Below are 22,908 nucleotides of genomic sequence, written 5' to 3' on the forward strand. Positions count from 1 at the left end.
AATAAATAACAAGGAAGTCATGAATCTCTTTGGCAAAAGCAATATCCATTGCTCTTTGAAATGTAGCCCCTGCATTTTTCAATCCAAAAGGCATTTTTACATATTTGAAAGTTCCCCATGGGGTTGTGAATGCGGTTTTGTCTTGATCATCAGGGTGTACTAGGATCTGATTAAAGCCTGAGAATCCATCAAGTAATGAGATCCTTGAAGCCCCTACCACTCTTTGGAGAATGTGATCCATCTTAGGTAAGGGATAATTATCCTTGAGGGATACTTGGTTCAAATTCCTTAGATCAACACAAAGTATGATCTCACCAGTTTTCTTTCTTGTGGGCACCAAATTTGAAATCCAGTCTGAAAACCTGATTGGTGCTATGATACCAGCTTTAAACATTTTTTGTACCTCTTTTTCAATTGAAGGGAGAAGCATAGGATTGATCCTTCTCAATTTTTGCTTGAATGGCTTTTGATTAGGCTTGAGAGGGATGGTGTGTTGGATAACAGAGGTGTCATAGGATTTTAAATCCTCATAACTCCATGCAAAGACATATTGAAACTCTTTGAAGAGGTCAATGTATTTAGGCTTCTGATCAGGAGGTAAAGATGCAGAAAAATTTATTATCTTGGGCTTTTCAACAGTTTCAATGTTGCCTTCTTCAATGGTAGCATTAAGGGGCTGCATTTTTTGTTCTCTAGGGACATCATTTGAGTCAAAAATGTCCTCCAATGGAGTTAGGCCTGTTGGAAGAAAATTGTCTTTCAATTGTATAACTTCAGCTTCAGCATTAGCTGCTTCCTCACAACTGATTTGTTTAATTTATTGTATGTTGTCTTTGTTAAAAATTGTTGGATGTTGCATTTGGTTAGCTGTTTTGGGTGATATTGCTGTTTGGTCCTGTTCACCTAGTGTTTGTGACTCACTTGCAGCCTCTGTATCAATGTTTAGTCCTGAAAATTCTTGCTGCAAAGTTAAGAAATTATTTATTTGTGTATCATCCTCAAACACTTGCCAATCCTTGACATTGTTTGGGACAGAAGGTCTGTGTTTTATCTCAGCTATAAAGCAATGCTTGGGTTTAAAAGGTAGTTTACAAGTGCTTGAAAATGTGGCCAAACTATGAGCATGAAGATTATGGGTTCTAGAAATTTTGGTAATTTGAAATTCAGTGAAGGAATTTAGTATTTTAGCAGTAGCAGACCTATAAGATCTCAGTCTTTTGTCATTGGTGACAAAATTGCCCTTTACTTGTTGGATAATTAGGTCTGAGTCTCCTAGTATTGAAACTTTTGTGGATTGTAAGGATTTTACTAGTTTGAGGCCTAGTAAAAGAGCTTCATATTCTGCCATATTGTTGGTGCACCTGAAGTTTAGCCTATAGGCTCGGCCCTCTGCATGATTGCTTAGTTCATTATGAATCCAAACCCCTACTCCTGCCCCTAATTTGTTGACTGACCCATCAAATTCAAGGAACCATAGGACTTCTCGGTCAAGGGAAGAATTGTCAACTACTATGGGACTTGGCATCAACAACTTGAGATCTTGGCTTACACTTGGTTTTTCTTCTTGAACAGTTTTGTTTATTGATTGCTCAACCATTATTTCTAGAGCAGCATTTTGTTAATTTATATCCTGATTTTGTTTGAGTGTCTTGGTTTCATTATCATTTGTAGGACCTGTATTATCATTGAAAAGAATATAGGAGTCTATGTCAGAGTGGACAACATATATGGGAAAATTTTGAGGTTTTTCTTCACTGCTGACCATGTATTTCATGAGTGTTTCTCTGTATAGTCTCTTTGGTTGCCCAAAGACAGATATGGTGGCATATGACATGTCTAACTACAGGGAACCTTGGAGTTTAGCCCCCCATGATCTTGATAACAACATTCCATACTTGGGTGGGATATCAGCAACTACAACATCCATCAAGATTGTCTTATTGGGGTATTGGACAAGTGACACACAGAGATCCTTTATCAGGCCTAAACACTTAACTTGGCTGGAGTCAAATGAAAATAGGTCCTTATATGGCCTTGTAATATCTAGATTTAATCTTTCCATGATTGATTTGGGCATCAGGTTGTGGGAAGCACCTGAGTCAAACATTGCATTGTGTAATATCTTATCATGAACATGCAAGCTAACATAAAAAGGTAAGATTCTTGTAACTGCTATCTTCCCATCAACCTCTGGGCCGAAAAGTAGTTCTGGAGTGTCATCCAATACATTGACATCATCTTTGTTATGAGTAAGTTGAAGGGATCTCTTGATTTGTTGTTTATAGATGTTATGTTTGGCTAACTCTGAGAGAGGAATGGCTATCTTCAATTTTCCAATTTCAGCTTCTAAGTCAAAAGGTCTTTCAGATTGGGTCTTAGTATTTCGGTTAACAACCCTTTCCCTTTCAATGGAATCCTTAGTGCCTTCCTCCTGATTCTCCTTTTGATCTTGAGGCTTGTCCTTTTTACTTATCTTTTGAGAAATATTGCTTGGATTATGCTGCAAGGGTGATGTAGCCACTGGTTGTTGATTTGAGGGAGATGCTTCAGTTATTTCTTCAACTGTTACTTCATTTGTGATTGAATCAGTTTTGTCAATTGGCTCTGTGACAATAGCTTTCTTAGGCTGTGGGGTGTCCTTTGTTTTATCAGGCTGTGTCACATTTATTGTTCTACTTCTCAATTTGTATTGCTTATGAACTTCAAAAATAGTTGTATCATAGCCTTGTTTGAAATCAAATGACTCACCTGATTTGGTTTGGAACTGCTTGATATCATCATCCTTATGATCTTCTTGTGTTAAAAAAACTTGATTCCCACTGTCCAAACCCATTAGGTTGATGTGAGGGTCCTCATTGGGCTCACTAGATGTGGAAGCCTCAGCATAATTCTCTTGGAAAGGGGGTCTGACATGTTGGTCAGGATCAGTCCTTCCAACATTGGGATTCTGATTCTTTCTAAAGTTTTGGTTTCTTAAATTACTTGTTTGCCCTTCCCATGATGACTTTCTTTCTATGGTTTCCACTCTGTCCCCAAGTCTATCCATACCTTTGATAATTGCATCTAACTTCTGCTCAAATGCTGAGGGTTCTTCCTTAAAAGTAGTTCTTCTCTCAGTCCTGGCCCTATTTCTCTTGGCAATTAAATTTGCCTCTACACTTACTGCTATGTCTTGCATGTCTGCCAAAGTTGCAGGGGCTCTTTCTCTTAATTGATATGCCATATCAGCATCAAACCCATCAGGGAACTTAATTAACGCTAAATCAGGTGGAGGCCTAAGGTTTTGAGGAATGGCACTATAGATAGAATTGAATCTAGTGCAATAGTCTGAGACAGTTTCTTGTGGACCTCTCTTTATGGTGTCATATTCAGATAAAATGTGTAGAGGGTCTTTTTTCTTTTCCCATCTGTTTAGAAAGGACTGGTAAAGAGCACCCGAATTAGCTATGGAATTTGCAGCCAGCGCTCTGAACCAGGTTCTTACTTCACCTGTCAGACTTTGCACAAAAAATTTCATTCTCACATCATCATCATCTATCTCATAGTTTTCGAAGTAATCTTGCATTTTCTTGGTATGCTGTAAGGCAGTGTATGTGCTGGTTCCATCAAAATAAGTTATTTTACCTTGGTAATCCTGAGGCATGGCCCCAGGATTGTTAGGCATCTGGAGGGGTGCATAACGATTAGCCATATTTGGTGGGATAAGTGGGACAACCGGAACAACTGGAACAACAAGGGCAACAATAGCAGTTTGTGTGTTAGGTGTTGACAATATGTTTTGTGAAGTGGATGATGAAGAGGGGGAGGAGTGAGTTTTATGGAGGTGAAAAGTTGGCTTAGAAGGGGTGGGAATAAAACTATGCTGAACTGCCTCAGGGCTAGATTCAGGAGATTGCTCTAGTTCCTTTTGGCTCCTATGAGTTTTATGGATCAAGTTTGGATTCTCGAAAATAGGAGGAGGATTTGGGTCAGGATTTGACCTGGTATGCCTAGTTTTCCTTTTAGGAGCTAGCTTCTAAACTTCTTTTTGGTATTTTTGAGGATATTTTCAGAACTATTTCAAGGGACTGCTCAAGCTTTTGGAACCACTGTCTAGAGACAGACAACAGTTGGAAAATATGCTGTCCCCAGTGGAGTCGCCAATTATGTTAACACCCAGGTTGTTCACTTTGACTCCCAAGGGAATACGGCCGGGGTAACCACTAACCAAGCTTTGGATTATAGGTTCTAGCCTACCTATAATCAGAGAGGGCTCTCTCTTTAAGATTTATCTCTGTTTTGTGAAGATTTTAGGCTAGTTATGAGTTCAGTTTTTTGTTTAAAGTTTTGGTTGTGAACTGTTGTTTTGAGAAGGGCATGAAATGTTTGAGAGATTTTAGTCCATTGGGCATATGGAGTCAGAAATTGAGTAAGTCTTGATGCCTATGATGGAGAAATATTTACTGCAAAGCTAGACAGCTATTAGTGATACAATTCCTGGTTTATAAATGAAACAGAGTGAGATGGAGCTTATACACAGTGTGACTGTAAGTTGAAAAGCAGATTCTATTCAGTAGCATCTAAGAATTACTGCACAGAAACTGTTAAAGATTTAGAGTAAGTTGGAGCATTTAAGAATTCCAATTTAACAGATAAACCTGAAGAAAACATTTATGACAAGGAAAGATTGAATTTAGGGTGTCTCCATGGACAAATCCTGAGTTATTCTTCTTCTTTCTTGTTGAGATTAGACAACATACATGAGAGATGAAATAAACAGAAATTAAACATAGACAGAGATAGAGAAACTTATTGTATCAAGCTATAGCACTAGAATTCTGCAACATTCAATGGTTCCAACACAGCACACATCAGTTAAAACAATCTCTGGAAACCCCAAAACTTCTTTGTATTATGTCTCCAAAGATACAGCCGAGTTCTCTTTCTGAACAAGTAACAACAACCCCAAATGAGATGCACAGGGGTGAATATATACAAAAAATATCAAGGAAAATATCTGAAGTAACAGTTATTGAGCAATAACTGCTTCTACCAACTTTTACAATATAGTGGTTACAAAATTTAAAGCCTCTGGCATAGGTACACAACAGCTGTCTGTTGTTTGTCAGATTAACTTGACTTTTGGGCCGAAGGGCCGGCTAAGCTTCTTTTGGCGGTTCACGCTGGCTGTGGCCGCTGTTGTTGACACGTTGTGGCGCAGTTATCCTTGCGCTACCGATCTGTATCTTTCAGGCCGTGACTGCTGACCTGTGATTTCTTTGATTGTTTGTTGCTTGCTGTAGGATGTCTTTAATCAGAATATTTAATTAATCAAAGCAGAATTCTAATCATATCAGTCCACCATTCATCAGTAGGAATTTGGTGCCTTTGCATTTTGCGTAATGTTTCATCAGCATCTGTATATTTGTAGTAATTAGGGGGTGATGCAAACAGATGGTTGATTTCATGTTCTATATAAAACAGATTTTCTAGTTTATCATACAATTCTTCCCCTGTAGGTGGCCCAGTTCCTTCTGAAGTGCTAGATGAGGTAATCAACTGATCGGTGATGTAAGTGTTGAATCTTTTGGCATATTGCTCATGAGACCATAGCCTTCCAGCGCTGTTTGTTAAACTGGGAAGTGCTCTGTCATATAGTGCTGTGATCTTGGCACCAAAAGCATTTACCTCTGCTTGAATATCCTGACATTTTCTTTCTAGTGCCTGTACATAGTTTCTGAGGGTGAGTACCCTTTTAATCATCAGAATTGTATCAGTTCTATCTCTAATACCCATGTTTGCTAGCTGTATGCCATTTTTGTGATTCAACACATTGATCATTCTATTAGCTATGTTTGGCATACTTCCTAGAGCAGCTCTGGCTTTTTGATTTTCTGCATAAGCCCTGCCCACCAAATCCATTTGCTCATGGATAGTGAGTATATATTCCCATTGGTCTATGATTGATTGACCAATCTTTTGCCATAAAATTTTCTTGAGCTCTGTTATTGCTTTGCCCATGGCCATTTCTTTCTCGAGATCTTTGATTTTTCTTTCCAGGGACTTTGTTTCCCTTGCCTTTTCTGCCACTTGTTGTTTAGATTTATCATATTTCTCATTTATTTTGGCCAATTCCTCCCTGGCTTCACTCAGCTCTGCCATCTGGGCTTCTAGGGCCTGAATTTCATTCTTCAATTTCTGCATGTCAAGGCTTGCACCCTGTTCTGATGTTGGTGCTGGTGCTGATGTAGATGGAGCTGTTTGAGCTATCTGCTCTGTGGGAGGAGCAGTAGTTTGAGGGGGTTCCTCAAGCTTGATTACTTGTGGAGGGGGCTGAGATGTTTGGCCTCCTTCTTTCTGTTGTAGGGCTGCCTGCAATGCAGCCTCTGTTTCTACCAATTTGCCTTCTGTTTGGACCAATTGCTGATGTAGTGTTATTAGCATGGCTGATGTATCCTGGTCCTTTCTTTGCTGGGCAACCTCTTCTGTTTGAGGGTGAAGAGTTGCTGGGATCTTAACCATTTTTCTTAACGCTGCCATATCTGCATCTCTTATTTTTAACAGCGCTTGTATAGCTTTGGGATCCTTGGGGTCATTCCCGAGATCTATAATTATATCCTCCAAGGACTTGATCCTATTGTCTTTAGCTTGAGAGGATGCCTTTTCTAACTCCAATTGTGCAGTGGTATTATTCAAAGAATTCTGTAATCTATAGTTTACCAATGTTTTATCTGCAAGGGTGGCATACACCATCTCACCCATTTGTTTGTGCAATTCAATTTGATCCATTGGGTGGATGTCCTTGGACAAGATTTCCAAGTTTGTTCTTACATAATCAGCTGCAGACTGTGGCTACAGAGCTGTGGGCATAAAATGGCTCATTATCATTTTGCCCTCTTGTACATCATATGTAGACATCAACCTTTGCTGGTTTGTAGGAGCCATTTTTAACAAGTGATTGTACAATTGTATCCTCACTGGCTCATTTCTGGCCTTGATGTCTATGAATTGTTTCTTTATGCTAGACTCACCCTTTCTTTGTTGCCCTGAGGAGCTTACCTCTCCTCCATGTATTCTTTGCTGCTCTTGCTATAATGAGCTAGCTGATACCTCTATGCTGGGGGGACCCATCTGTGTTTGACCAAAAGGCATTTCCTCCTCTGAAAAAGGATTGAGCCTTTGTCTCTTTTCCCCTTGCTGTGATGTTGCGGTACTAAGGGGAGTCTGTTCCTCCCTATCTCTCTTCTTACCCCTCTCTTCAATGGCAGGTGTTTGGAGCACCGAAGTTTCCACTGTGACATTCTGTACTGGGGCCTCCTTTTCTTGCATTTTCTCATCATTAGGACCAGGAGCTTCTGTTGTTTCTTCCTGTTGTTCAGGATGATTTTCAGGCTGTTCTTCTTGGTCTTCTGGATCTTTTTCTTGGATTGATTGCTGCTCTTCAGGGGCCTCTTGTTGTTCTGTTTCCTTACCTTTATCCATGGCTGAAGTCTCTGCTGTCATTGGGGCTTGGACTGGCTTTTGTGGAGCTGTGGATGATGAGGCAGCTGCTCCCACTTGAGTGGCTGGAATAGAAAATACCTGTGAACAAAGCTCTAAGTCAGCCAACTTTTGAAGATTTCTTATTCCTCTTTGAGCTATTTCTTCTTGTGTAGTAGCCTCTTCTAAGGTGCCTTCCTTCCATTCTAGTTGATTTGCATATTTTTCTATGTGAGGCAACCTTATGTGACCATAACTGGCCAGCCTATATCTGATCCTTCTTAGACTTATGAAATGAGTGGGGTCATATGGTTTCCAAAGGAAACTGGTCCATAAGCCAAGGCCACTTAGCGTTCTATCTGCCTCTTGCCAACCTTCGTCCCTTTTATTTTAGATGAAGGGGCCTAATTGGTTTCTGACTTTAAGCTATGCTTTCTTGCCCCTGCTTGAAGAATGGAGTACATCAGCATTTCCAAATTGCCTGAAATACTCAAGGGCAAACAATCTCATAGGCACATATCTAGGCAATCTGAATGGGGGCAACTTACACCCATATATTCTGATAACTGTGTGGTTTTGGTAAAAATACCAATCCCCAATGTTGTATACCTTGGACAATTGAAGAATTCTCTGCATCTCATCAGTTAGTCTTGGAGGAGGTGAGCTCAGAAGCAGAGACATGGCTGGGTGGATGAAGAGGTCTATAAACTCACAATAAGTGTAAGGGGAACAAGACCTACAGTGGAACGCAGAGGACCAATAGACCACTGACCTTGGATTGCCTTGTGCATCCAATCTTTTCACAGGGAAAGGAAATTTCTCATGCTGATAGTATAGGATTAAATGATAGATATAGGAGGTGTATCTGAACACCCTTTCTCTTTCCAAGTCCATCAATTGCTCATGTATTTTATTGGCGATGTAAGTGGCATAGTCATAACAGATTGGGGGCTTACCAGGGGCAAACATGGCCATTACCACCAGCACAGTTTCATCAACAACTTCTATTGAATTATAGCCCAATATGGGACTAATCATGTCTGCAAGGTCTGTGCCCAACTGATTTAGGTACACATGATGAATGGGAGGGTACTTCATGGTCTCAGAGGTTGAATCAATGAACAACTGATTTATCTTGGTGATTTGAGCATCTGTTAGTTTAGCTCCTTGTTCTATCAGATCTATCAATGATAAAGGAATTAATTTCTTATCAGTTTTGAAGTTTATCATCTCTCTAATGGCTGCAGGAGTGACATAAAAAACAACTGAGCCTGAAGGGTCAAGCACAGCCCTCTGAGTAGGGTCATAGCAGGTAGCACACCGGTGGATTATCTCAGGAAACATATTGACCTGAGGGAGCTTGAAGATGGGGAGGAAAGAGTCCCAGATGCCCAATATATCAGTTCCATTATTATGCTTAATCTTCAATTCATTCAGTAAGTGAATGTGATACTTGCTATTCATTAGCATTTCCTCTGATATTTGGTAATCTCTATCTGCTAATGGTTGCCACTCCAATTCTCTCTGAGGGGCATTCAATGGAGAAATATTCAGGGCAACAGGTGCTACTGGTGTATCCATGTTTTACAAGCAAATTTGGGTTAAATTTCGACTATTTCTAGGAGAAATACCGTCCTGCGCGGTAGGTTAAGTAATTTGCTGAATTACAGCTTGTTTCAGAGCAGCAGGGGTGTAATTGGGCACAATTGGCCGGTTAAAAATGGATGGAATTGATTTTGAGGCGTAGCAGGTCTATTCTTTCAAGGGAAAATGGTCAACTTTAATGGTTTTTTAACAATGCAGGAGGATACAGAGCGCGCAGTTGGGGAATTGACAAATACCTGGTTTAATGACGGTATTTGAGCTTGGTTGCAGTCGAATTCTGGGCGGCAGCAGCTCTGAGTGGTCTTGTTAAGGTGCGGCAGCAAAGGACGTGAAAATGCATGCAGGAGGCAGAGCAGAATAACATAGAAAAATGCGTAAAAATGGCAAAATTTGGCCAAATATGGACTTTTTGGTGTTGGCGCGAAAATTTGGATGACGTCAGCATGACGTCATCAGGTGGGGTCAGGGTCGGGTGACGTCAGCATGATGTCATTGGGTGACTTGGCGGCTCAGTGAGTGGTCTACGGGGACTGCATAGGTGGAGTGACAGCTCGGAGCGATGGCGGGCGGGGGCACTGATGCGGCGGTGAGGTGGCGTGACGTTGGCATGACCGGTCAGTGGAAAACCGAAAGTGGGAAGCGGTTTCATATCGCACCGCTCTTTATACGAAAGCAAAATTGTCAGAGGCTGGCCCGATCCAGTGATATGGTGACGCGTGCCCCCATGTGTACGTCAGCGGACGTCAATTTTCGGAAGCTAACGGCAGTACATCGGGGTCGTTCCGAAATTGATAAGGGCCGTCGGATGGGAAAGCCCAGATTCGACGGCTGGCGGAAGGCAAAGTTGTCGGGGCGATACGGTCGGGCAGGACAAATAAAATATTATTATTTGTTGACATATGTGCCCGGCGGAACATTAGAAAAGTGGGTTTGCGGGTTTATTTACAGTGTTACGGGTAAAATGGGTTATGAGGGGTTTATTTACAAAACCGAGTTTAGGCTATTAATCCAAGAAGATCTTGGATTAATCCCAAGATTAATTTTTCAGCGCTCTTTTGCATCGCGCTCTAATGTTTAAACGCTCAAACCACTTAAAGCCAGTCATAGAGCTATAATGCTCGGGGAAGGGGATACATAGATATTTTGGGGTTTTTGCATAATTTACATAGTAATAGGGGGAATAGGGGGTATAGGGAGTTAAATAGTAAGAAGTTAGGGGTTAATATGAGTGGAAGAGGTGGATGAGGGGGTAAAAACACTAAGTTTATATGAAATCAACTTAGCTTAGGAAGTAGATCAAAATGAAAAGAATTTTACACAAGAAATGTGGCTCTTAAAGAAACAAGAACCAACATAAGACCTTGATTTCTTTCATGAACATAGCTGGTAATGGAATGTTAGCAATGAATGTGAGGGGGGGAATCAGGAAGTTAGACATGCTTCTTTGTATTGCTGCAAAATGATGGAGAAGAGGACCTTCTCTATCCACTGATGTTTCCTTTATGTTGGACCAGCAAAATGAAAGGAATGACATTTCTGCAACCCCATCTACCTGCCCATCTACTTGCCTAGCATTTTTGTTTCTTCATGGAGGGTGCACTTGGACTAGCAAACCCTCAATTGTTCTTTTCTTTTCTTTTTGCTTTTTTCTTTGCTTTCCTATCTAGAGCTACCCTTATTGCTTCCAAGGCCCCAGATTAAGCAGTTGGGAACCTTAATTCTCTACCTAACTACTAGTCTGCCAAGATTAAACAGTTTGGACAGACTTCTTTCTCTATTCTACAACAAGAAATTGAAACATGGCATGATCCAGATTAGGCTGTTGGACCATCCATCCAGAATTCAGTCAACATCAAGCTATGTACACATATTACCTTCTCTTGGAAATATGGGACCTTTGCATCACCAAAGCAGAGCATATTTGGAACTTTCTTTGCCAATCATGAAATATGAAACCTATTGGTATAGGTATCTAACATTACCGACCACCAAGGTGCATATAGGATTGGACCATTACTGAGTCGGTTTAAACCTGGTAATTCTAGAGTTGCTACAAATGGAAACTGTCGATTCAAGTCAGGTTGAGCATACCCAAGATATGATGGAATTACCTAAGAAACAGGTCTTTGCATACCAACATAGGACATCTGCATTTGGTAACCTTGATAGGGTGGTTGTTGAACACATCCGACATAAGGTGGTTGTTGATAACCAGGTTGAATTTACAGTTGTCCATAACCGGTAAAGCCTTGTTGACTAGGACGTTGGTAGGCTGGATATTGTCCAAACCTAGGTTGAGCCTATTGGGCAGGTCCAAATTGGGGTTGGAATTGTTGGAATTGAGGTTGTTGATATTGAGGCTACCACGGTTGTTGAATCAACTATTGTTGTTGTTGGTACAATTGTTTTTGATTTAATGGTTGTTGTTACCCACCAATGAAAGGTTGGCCAGGTTGTGAATAAACTATACCAGTGTAAGCCTGAGTCAATCCAGATAAAGGTATACTAACCTGAGGTTGTTGGACCCCAGACATAAGCGGGTTTTGTATAACAGCTTGAGAAACTTGAGCTTCTTGATCCAAAACTTGTGGTTGTGAGGTAGAAGGACTAGTTTGTACATGTTGAGATACCACTGTTTGAACTTGTGACTATGGTACAGTGGTAACAACAGGTGTGGTAGAAATAGCTAATATGGTTTTCATTGGTTGTGTTGGATACACAAGCCTTGGTTGAACTGGCATTGTTGGTTCCCATTGAAAAACTCAAATTCCAGGCTGACCTGAATACTACGGGATACTACCATATGATGGTCCTCTAGGATAGGGAGGATAAGGTGAATAAGCATATTACTCTCCATATGGCAGAAATCCAGTATATAATGGATACATAGGTCATTGTTGACTAGATTCCCTAGCTTGATATTGATATGCAGGGTCAAACGATTGAGTTCACGCTAAAGAAGAACCAGGTAGAATTCAGGTTGAGGACATGGGTGATGACCATGGTGTAGAAGAAACCCTTGAGTGGGTTCCAGATAAATATTGGTAAACAACCAGGACGGATGATTCACCATAAAGGTGTGACTTAGGTGTAGTAGAAAACATCGAAGAGGTTGCGACAGAAAAAATTTTCCACAGCTGCATCAGATGATACAGTCTGGGATGTTGACAGTTGTTCAGCCATAGTTAAATGACCCAAAAGTTGTCCTAAATAATCGACGGGTACTTGCAAGGAAGTAGGATGAAAAGGAGCAATAAAATGAGGAGTATGAGGAAAAAGATAAAGCCCAGTTCCAAAATGGAATGGGGTTCTAGGTGTAGAATCTTATTCAAATTCTTCCTCGACAATGATTAAACCAGGTGGAAGAACTTCACCATTTGGTCTGTAATAAAATTCTAGTGTTGATAAAGTGGAGGTTTTAGTAGTTACTAATTTCTAAGGGCTAACCATTTGATCGTCTTCTAGTAAAGTAAGAACTTCTGAATGTTCAAATTCGAAGTCTAGATATTTTGGTAAAAGAATAACAGTTTCAGGGAGAGGTTCTTGAACAAATTCAGGTTGAGATGTAACTTCTATTTGAACTGTGATAGGTTCTGGATTAACTTCTGGTTGAATTGATTCAAGTTCAGAAGTAATTTCTTGTTGATCAACTTCAATTTGAGGATCAACTTGTTGGTGAACACCTTCAGTTACTATTTCACTAGGATTAGTGATAATGTCCTCAGGTATTTTTGAAAATTATTCTTGAGAAACGGATGTACCAGAAATAGTTAGAGTAACTAGAGTCTTATTACTTACTGAAATGGATGATTCAGGTAATTTAGATGAAGAAATAGGAGTTATTGATGTACTTGACTTAGTTAAGCGAGACTTCTTTGACCGAATAGGTGTAGCTTCGAGCGACAAAGGTAGTTTCTTCATTGTTCTCTGTGAACGACAGGGTAAGGGTTTAGTTTACTCATTGTTCTCTGTGAACGACAGGGTAAGGGTTGATGTTCCTCCACAATTGATGATTAATTTTATTATCAAAATAGAAATAAACAAAAAAGGGTAAGTTAGGCAAAAGGTTTACCAATTAATTTTGAACTGCAGAATACCTCCTGGCGAACCAAGAAGTACGGGCAGGAAATCTCCCCGAATGTTGTGTTCGGTGTATCACATTATAAAATGCAGCCGACTTGGTTACCTAAGGATGGATAGAAACCTAGCGTTGTCCTCCCATATATACTCAAAGGTACATGGAAGCCCAATCCATATAAGCACTGTCTAATGCAAAACCGCACAGTGAGAGCATTCCCATATACTTTACGTACTATAACACTGCCCCATATACCCGAAGGTAGATGGATGAGATATGATATACTCATGTACATGGAATGAGGTATCACACTTGGGATGTATTGCAGACAAGTTAGTGATAGCTGCTTTGTTTTACGATGCCAGAACACGTCTCTAGCCTAGAACCACTAAATGTTTTTCGTTAATGACAATGCTCCATTAGGTAAATTAATGTTAATTTTAAGTTGATCTTGCTTAGGAATTTTCCTTTCAAGTTCACCACGTGATGTATTTTGAAATCCCTAGGAATGAAACTATGATGATAAGCATTCTTTCCATTCAATTTAACGATGAAAATCCTAGATACTAGGGATAGAGCAATCAGATTTATTTTGACCAAAGAGCAAAGAGCACAATCTAATGCAATTTCCCTAAACTATTCCTATGAGCACACACAAAATTTTTCAATGCAGCATGCATGTATTTCTTTTTGATTTCCTTAAGGTGAATGTGAACAAAAAGGAAAGTTATTCACATACAATCAATTAATATTTAACAAGAACGAAGACTTTACGATAGTTCTATTTTGAAGCAAAAGAAGACTTTTACGACATTTTCTTTCGAACAAAGATTAATCAACTATATTATAACTTTTACTATGGATCAATAATGACAAAGAAAACATTTAAGAAACATTAATCAATTAAGTCAAAGTAGGGCTAGCAAAGGAGATAGAAACTTGTTCCCTGAAACATGACATTCATTGATCAATCAACAAGCAACAAACAAAGAAAAATTGGCAAAAACTCATTCCAAAGGTGGGAAACTAGCCATAGGAGGATCAACGCAGCCCTAAATGGGAGAAAGTGCACTTCAGAGCACTTTCCCTAAGCCAAGGGTGCTCTACAGCGCACTGTGTCCCTCACAAGCCTGTGCTGGTGACAGTGAGCCATTTCAAAAGGCAATTTGACATAGTTTTGACCAAAAATTCAATGCAAAAGAGCTGAAATACAATCAATGAACAGAAGTAGGGTCTGCAAGAATGTCCTAGGAGGTGGATAAGCTACTAGGAAGGATGATCTTCCCTAGTAGAGTCACCAATTTGTTTTGGATAATTTGGTATCTACGGATAAATACTAATTCCCTAGATAAGTAGCCATATCTAGAACAACAGTTTAAAGCACTTTAGCCTTTTCCTATAAGAAATAGATAAGACAAAGAAGATTAGAAGACCTACTTGTAGTTCCTCTTTCCTCTTGTCTCCTTTTTATCAATCCTGTCACTACACGCTTGAGAAGTACTTGTAAAAACAAATAGAAGTCAAAGAACTAATCAAAGCAAAAAATCTATTGAATAAAAGTGAATGGAATTAGATACATTTCACACATATAAGCATCATACGACAATACAAACATATGAGAGAAAGGTTCAAATACTTTATTGAATAGAAGAAGGAATTACAACCATTGTTTATGATTCAAATTCATTCCTCCATCTTGGATCCCATCGACATCCCATCAAAAGCATGACAAACTTGTAGCATTACAGTACTTGCTTCAAGGCCAATTCTCATAGCAACATTATCTCCTTATAATTCAACATAGTCCAGCCCCTGATCACTTAGATGAGTGGTCAATTTATAGGGAGATGAAAGAGGTTTTTTCATAAATAGTGGTATTGAATGGCCTTCCATACTTAGAGTTAGTTCCATGGAGGAAGGGATGAGAGGATGGGATACATCGTAACTCATTCCTCATCCATTTTCGAGCTCATAGGAGTTGATAAGTGAGGGAACCTTCTAGATTACTCCAAAAGACAAGTATATTCCCCAAACCTTATGTGAATTTTGCTCAAACTCGCCCAGCGCAGGTGAAAGGAGGCCTAAGTGCTCTGTAGAGCACCTTGGCATGGACTTGACTGCTCTGTAGCACACCCTTACATGGGCCTACCTATGCTGGTCCCTCTAGAGGTCATTTCAGGATGTGTTCATGTCATGAAACTGTCTAGGAAGGAGGAATTCAAAATGGTGACTTGTTTAGGGCATCTAACAACTAAAATTAGGGTTTGATGGGCCCTAAAACACTGATCTAGATGATGGGGGTGATGTGCCCAAATGGATCTATAACACCGATTCTTTGGAATAACCTTTTGCTAGCAACCAAGTTTTGTATTTCCCCACCTTTCCTTCTGCATTTGTCTTCTTCTTGAACACCCATTTGTTGCCAATGGGTTTCCTTCCAGCGAGCAACTCCACCAGATCCCATGCCTCCTTTTTATGTAAAGATGCCATTTCATCAACCATGGCCTCTTTCCATAGTTTGCCATCCTCTGAATCTACTACTTCCTTCACAGTTCTGGGATCATCATCAATAATAGATAAAGCAAAATTTGAATAGAAGGAAGATGGACTATACCTTTCTGGCTACCTTCTTTCTCAAATTGATCTTCTCACAACCAGAGTTTTTGGCTTTTCATCTTCTAGTTCCTCTTCTGATCTAGAGTTTGATTCTTCCTCCTTTAGCTCAAACTCTATCTTCTTAGGTTCCTTTGGTTGGACTTCATGTTTAATAACATATTTCACCTGTCTGAACACCACATCTCGATTGTACACAACCTTCCTTGTTACTGGCTTCCAAAGTTTATAACCCTTTAAAACATCCTTATACCCAATAAAGTTGTACTTTTCAGATTTACTATCCAACTTTGTTCTTTTCTCCTTTGGAACATGTACATATGCATCACATCCAAATACCCTCAGATGTGAAAGAGAGGGTTTTTTACCAATCTATACCTCTTATGGAGTCTTATCCTCGAACGTTGATGAAGGCGATCAATTGCCCAGGCAACATGCAGTCTCCACCGCCTCTGCCCAGAATTCCTATCCTAACCCAGCACCACTGAGCATGATTCTTGACCTTTCCATCAACGTCTTGTTCATTCTTTCTACAACTCCATTTTTCTCAGGTGTGTATGGATTAGTCTTCTATCGTGTTATACTACACTTCTTACAGAATTCGTCAAATTCCTTCTTGCAAAACTCTCCACCATTATCTGTCCTCAACACTTTATTCTTCTTCTCTGTCTAGTTTTCCACCAGAGCCTTAAATTTTTTAAACCTGTCAAAGACTTCAGATTTCTTCTTAAGGAAATATATCCATGTATTCCTTAAGAAGTCATCTATAAATGATATATAGTACACAGACTTACCCAGTGATGGAACCATCACAGGTCCAAACACATCATTGTGCACAAGCTCTAATATCTGTTTCGCCCTCTTACCATGAGAGGGGAAACTCACCCGATTCTGCTTCCCATATACACAATTTTCACAAAAATGAAAATATAGAGAGCTATTAGTCATACCTTCTACCATACCTTTACCATGAAGTATTCCAAGGCCCTTCTCTCAAATATGTCCAAGCCTTTGATGCCATAGCATGGTATTTTCTCCAAAGACCACTAGATTTTCTGCTTCACTTTTAGGAACCACAGAACTGTTGCACCCATAAAAAACAGCGCTACTTGTAGCTTGTACAAATTTCAAATCTGAACTCCCTGTATCAATACTAGTGCTACCCAAACCATCTTGCAGGTAGCCTTCTCGAACACTATTTTTACACCCACATCATCCAGCTTGATTACAGAAATAAGATTACTGGCCAATGCAGGAATATGCAAAACACCCAGAAGTGTTCTAATCCTTCCACCTTGCAACTTCAACTTGAATTTTTTGTTACCGACTATTCTAGCCTTCCTGTCATCCCCCAAGAAGACATCACCACCATCATATTTCTCATACTTGCAAAACCACTCTCCATGGGGAGTGAAGTGAAAGGATGCACCTGAGTCAATCAACCATGTTGCATGGTCTACATGTGTACTTGAAGAAGCCAAGTACACATCCCTACCTTCATCTGAGGTGGTTTTCACCTCTGCAGAAGGAGCATCATCAGATCCCTTTCCTTTGTCAAGAGCTTTAGATTTACAGTCCCTTTTGTAGTGCCCTTCCATTTCGCATTTCCAACACATGTTTACTGGTTATATTGGAGATTTAGATCTCCCTATAGATTTAGATCTCCCACTCGATGACTTATTTTTGTTTCTATTCTGGGACCTTCCTTGTATAGAAAAGGCCTCACCATTCTGGATTTCCATATTGTTCCATCTTATCTCCTCCGTCAGTAAGGATGAGACTATGTCATCAAACTACAAGGCAGTTGCATTACTACCTATTACAATAACCAGACTATCCCATGAATCTGGTAGAGAATACAACAAACTGATGCAATTATCTTCATATGAAATTTTAATATCAATAGATAATAACTGACTTACCACAATACTAAATGCGTTCAGATTCTCTATCATTGAGTCTCCATCTTTCATCCTCAGGTTATACAACATTTTCCGTAGGAACAATTTATTCACTAGAGACTTAGATTGGTATAAAGTCCCTAATTTGTCACATAAAGCCTTCGCCATAGCTTCCCCTCACACATTCAACAATATTGAATCTGGGACACAGAGTTGTATTGTTCTCTTTGCCTTCTGATCCAACTTCTTCCATTCTTCATTAGACACTCTCGTTGGTTTAGTACCCAGATCTACCTCAATCCACTGATCTTTATCCACCAACAGATCCTCCATCTTGAGTTTCCACAACTCAAAAATCTGACCATTAAATTTCTCGATCTCTATTTTTTCACTTTTCACCATCTTCTTTCACCACCATAATCGATCCCACAGATCTCCCAGTGAACAAGGTCCACCATAGGCCCCGGCGAAACCCCTCAACAACAAAGGCATCCCCTTGAATCCAAAACAGCTCTAATGCTAAATGTAGGTTTTAACCCCATACATAAATTACCTATATATGAATTCTAAGAACATAAAGTAAATAATGTGAGAGCATAACACATAAAACACATATACGAGAGATTTTCCCCTGGATCCCAAAACGAGGACTACCAGCTTGATTTTTCATTATGTTCCTTTCAGTGTTACAATACATATATATACATGTCGAAGCATCCAATACCATGGACCAAAAACAATCACGCCTAAAACCATGTACGAAAACCATGCACAAAACCATAGGTAGGTCCGCCCACCTAATATAGGGTCCAAAACAAATTTTCCCCTGGGCGCTACCCTGGACCCCTTAGAGGGGGACTAACTGGCCCCCACAAACCCCTTGTACAAGGGGGTTATTGTCCCCCCTGTGACCCCCATGCTACACAATCGGCGCAATGAAGGGTGGGCTAGTCGTGGAAAGAATATAACACAACCGAACAATGATCATCTTGATGCTTGGAGTGAGCAGGGAGATATTCCAGATAGGGTTTCACGATATGTTTGATGTCGTGGAAAGTGTAATCTATCACATGTTGAATCATGGCCCTTGTATGCTTTAAACCGGAAGGGATATTTCTATAAGAAAAATCAACCTAGGGAAAAATAAATGTGGTTTTAGGTTGGTCCGCGGACAAAATGTTGATTTCACTATAGCCTGAAAATCCATCCATAAATGAATAAATATCGTAGCCAGTGCAGTCATCAACAAAATCGTCAATAAACAGGGTCGGGTAGTTTTCTTTCAGACAATCTTGATTGACACATACTCAAATCATGCTTTGTTTCTTCATGACAAGGACAACATTCGATACCCAATCAGTTAAAGGAACGTGGTATATGAAACTAGCCCGAAGAAGCTTTTCGATTTCAACTTTTATCCCAACAACCTTCTTGGGATGGACTATACAGAGGTCCTACCAGACATGTTTGGAATCAGGATACGTCTTGATTTCATGAACTACTATGTTTGGGTCAATACCTGACATTTCTTCATATGTCCAGACAAATATGTCTCTGAATTCATGAAAAGGGATCGATAAATCTCAATTTAAAATAAAGAATAAGATGCTCCAATGTATAATTTTTTTACTATTCCTAGTTTAATCGAAATATCGAGAGGAAATGTTTATTTTATATTCTAAAGGTTATTTTCAAATTCGATCTCATGAATGGAAATTGAATTCGTAAAGGGTTCGACAAAATTAGGTAGGTACAAACCACTGAGATTATCTTCAATGGTAACTGGGAAGAAAGAACGATGATGATGTTCTTTCCACAGTGCATCGTCTGACATCATGATCTCCATGACGCTTTCATCGATAGAGAATGTATGTGAGAAGGGATCAGAGGACATGCCATAATCCACTGATCGATTTACCCAATTGATCGAATAAAACATATGGGTCACATAATCCGAGTAGATGGCTTCATAGTCTTGCTCAACATGGCTAAGTGGTATTCAGTTGCCAAAACTTTTGATGCCAGTTTCATCAGGTACAATCCATGGATCGGCTAGGATCGTATGTGATGATATCATGTTGATATAAGTAACCAAAGGGGAGGAGCTAGGAATGGGATAGGGAGAGAGTGAAAAGGTTCCCATAAGCAATGAATCCTTCAATAAACCAACTCCAACATGTTGACAGGAATGTAGGGATTCCCCTACAAGAGAGACGCTTCCAGTAACATTGGAATTAGATGCGAACAAGGTGAGTTGATATATGGCCACAATCCTACCCTTATAAGGAAAGGTAACCATTAGGAAGTAAGTTGAAATGACATTAGCCATAGCATAAACCCATGTACATCCCAGTGGATAATTATAATCTAGAGGCTCGTCGACAACTTCTACTTCAATAGAGACGGCTATGTCCCCTAGTTCCACTTGGAGGGAATTCAAAATCCCATAAGGTTTTTTATGTCCTTCCATCAAACGCTTTTAATTTGGTGGTTGATTGACTTAGTTGGGGTGAGCCAATCACCTTCCAGCAAGACAAATTCATCATGCAAGTCAAGGTTATCTCGCCCACAATAGAATGATGAATGTTCTTAACGTGGAAAATGCCCTAAATCATAAAAGATAACTGAGCCGGAAGTCGAGGGGTATAGTTTTCATGAGAGAAAATCACTAGGTTAGAATTTGATTGATCCACACATCCAATAATTGACAATAAGGCATTCTTTCAGGTGGGGTGGTTTTGCAACACCTCAAGAGTTGACATAGCTGAAGGAGACTAAGCCAAGTCTTGAACAATGTTGTAATTTTGAGCGGCTCTCAAATGAGGTTTGAAAGAAAACTTATGGATAACACCCTTTAGGGGCTTGATAGTTAATTCCATAGTAACCATAGGTGGAACAAGATTAGATGAAGGTTGTATTGAAATGGAAAGTTGATCAATAGCCTGACCATTTAGTGGTTTCGCATAACCATAGTCATTATTCCAAGTGGCCACCATAACATCGGATTTCATCTTTGAAGAGGAAAGCATAAAACCTGTGTTAGAGGAAGAGGCATCCTGGGAAACAATATGAGTCTCCTGATTGGGAAATGGGTTGGTCAACACAGTTGGAGTAGTGGATGATTTAATAAACCGATTCACTTCAACACGGTGTAGAAAATCATGTGTAAAGTGATCCTCATTACAAATCAAACATGGGTATTGAGGTTTTCATTTCTCATCGGAAGATGAATTTGTTTGTTTATCCTGTGTTGAGGAATATTTCTTTTTCTTACCTTTACCTTTCTTCTCGCTTTCATGTTTCTATTGATACTTTCCTTTATCAAATGAGATGGCATTTATCTCGAAAGCAGAAGCTACAGGAGGATGAGATGGAAGGTTTTGCACAAGAGCGGTAAGATCAATGCTAGATGGTTTACTTGTCGATTGTGAACTCGAAAAACCTATAATACCATAAGCACCATGAGATTATTTATGAGGTGGAGGAAAAATATTTGAGGGTATTAAAGCATTTGTTATCTTATCATAGAGCGTTCTCACTTGGGTATAAACCAGATTTACATATTTAACACGAGAAATAACTTTCTCTTCTATCACAACTCCACCTTTGGCCACATATTATGTTACGGGAGTTAATAGAGATTTGACAAACGATTCTGCTAAAAACTAATTGGGAACATAAGTCTTGACCAAGCGGTGATGATGCCTCCACTCATGAATGTGATCTTAAATGTGAGTAGATTATGATTGTTTGAAGTTAGTCAATAGTTTCGTTCTAGTTTTGTATCTCATGGGTAACTAGAAATGTGTGAGGAAGGTAGTGGATAAAGTTTTGAAGTCGTGAAGTGACACTCTAGGTAATTCAATATACCATTTATCTATCATACCCATAAGCGTTCGTTGGAAAATATGAAGTCAAATGGAATCATCATTAAGTTAATTGGATGAACAACATAGATGATACATCATAACATGCATTGATGGGTCTTTGCCAGGATTCCCATTGAATTTTGGGATATCAGAAGGCAACTTAGTGTGAATAATCAGCCACTATGGAAAATTAGCAATGGGGTATTTAGTAAGCCGAGTTAATTTCGTTAATTCGAGGGTAGCCACAAAATGAAACTGTCGATTAAATTTTGTAGGTGGATGGCCTGGATATGAAGTGATAGTCTAGGCAACAGGAACTTACATTACTAGATAAGGAGGATTCTAATAATAAGGAACTTGGTTACCAGAATATGGATAGTTCTAGTAACTAGCATACAAGAGGGTTTGTTGCCTAGCCCCAGGATGGTGATAAAGTTGTTGGAATGGTTGGGTTCGGAATTTTTGGCCTTGAAAAGACACTTGATATGATCCATATTGTTTCCCGATAGGGGTTTGCATTGCCCCTTGGTATGGGTTCGATTGATACTGAGCCAAATTTTCAATAATTTGACATACCTAAACTTGAGGAGTACCTTGAGCAAGAGATTGAGAAGGTGAGGAACCTTATACAGGTTGACGAATCAAGATCTTGGGAGAACCAGACATCATTGGAATGGGCTGTAAAGGTTGTCTCACATGTATTTGATATTTTTGAGGTGCTAACAGATAGGCAATAATTTATGATGAAGACATTACAGTTTGAGGATTCAATAATCGATCCCAAAATGAACCAGATTGAAAAGGTAAAGTAGGTTGCCAAACACTAGAAGCCATTCTAGGATAAGGAGGACTATAACTAGGCAGATTACCATATTGAGGTATACCAACAATAGGTTCCCCCTTCCCAAGGGAGGAGGGGATGATGGAGGCAACTATGATCCAGATGGAGGGTACCCAACGTAAGGAAGGTGGGGTTGTTGAGGGTATCTTGCTCACTGATATAAGGGCCAACCTGTTGCTCTACAATAGGTGTAGATGGAGGAAGAGGAGTAGATTGTGTGGCATTCATAAGAGAAGTACTAGAAATTATTCCTAAATTGGATGACATGGAAGAGATCCAAGGAGTGGAAGCCACAATAGAAAATGCACTTGTTACCGGGAAATCTAGTGTCTATTCAGAGCTGCTAGTCCCACTAAGAGAGATGAGAAAGAAGCAGAGAGTACCAACCTTAGTCTTCCGCTTGGCTCCTTGCTTGTTTCCTTTCCCCTTTGACAGAATCTCGCCACTGCTTCCTTACTTGTCCAGCTTCAAAGAGCACCTATAGATTCACAGTAGCATAATACCATCAAAGCATAGAGATCTTTCACTGTAAGCAATATAGGA

This window comes from Pinus tabuliformis, chromosome 4_1 (genome assembly GCF_031772625.1).
Source record: "Pinus tabuliformis cultivar Carrire ecotype Pingquan chromosome 4_1, CPIR1, whole genome shotgun sequence".
Classification (NCBI taxonomy): Eukaryota; Viridiplantae; Streptophyta; class Pinopsida; order Pinales; family Pinaceae; genus Pinus; species Pinus tabuliformis.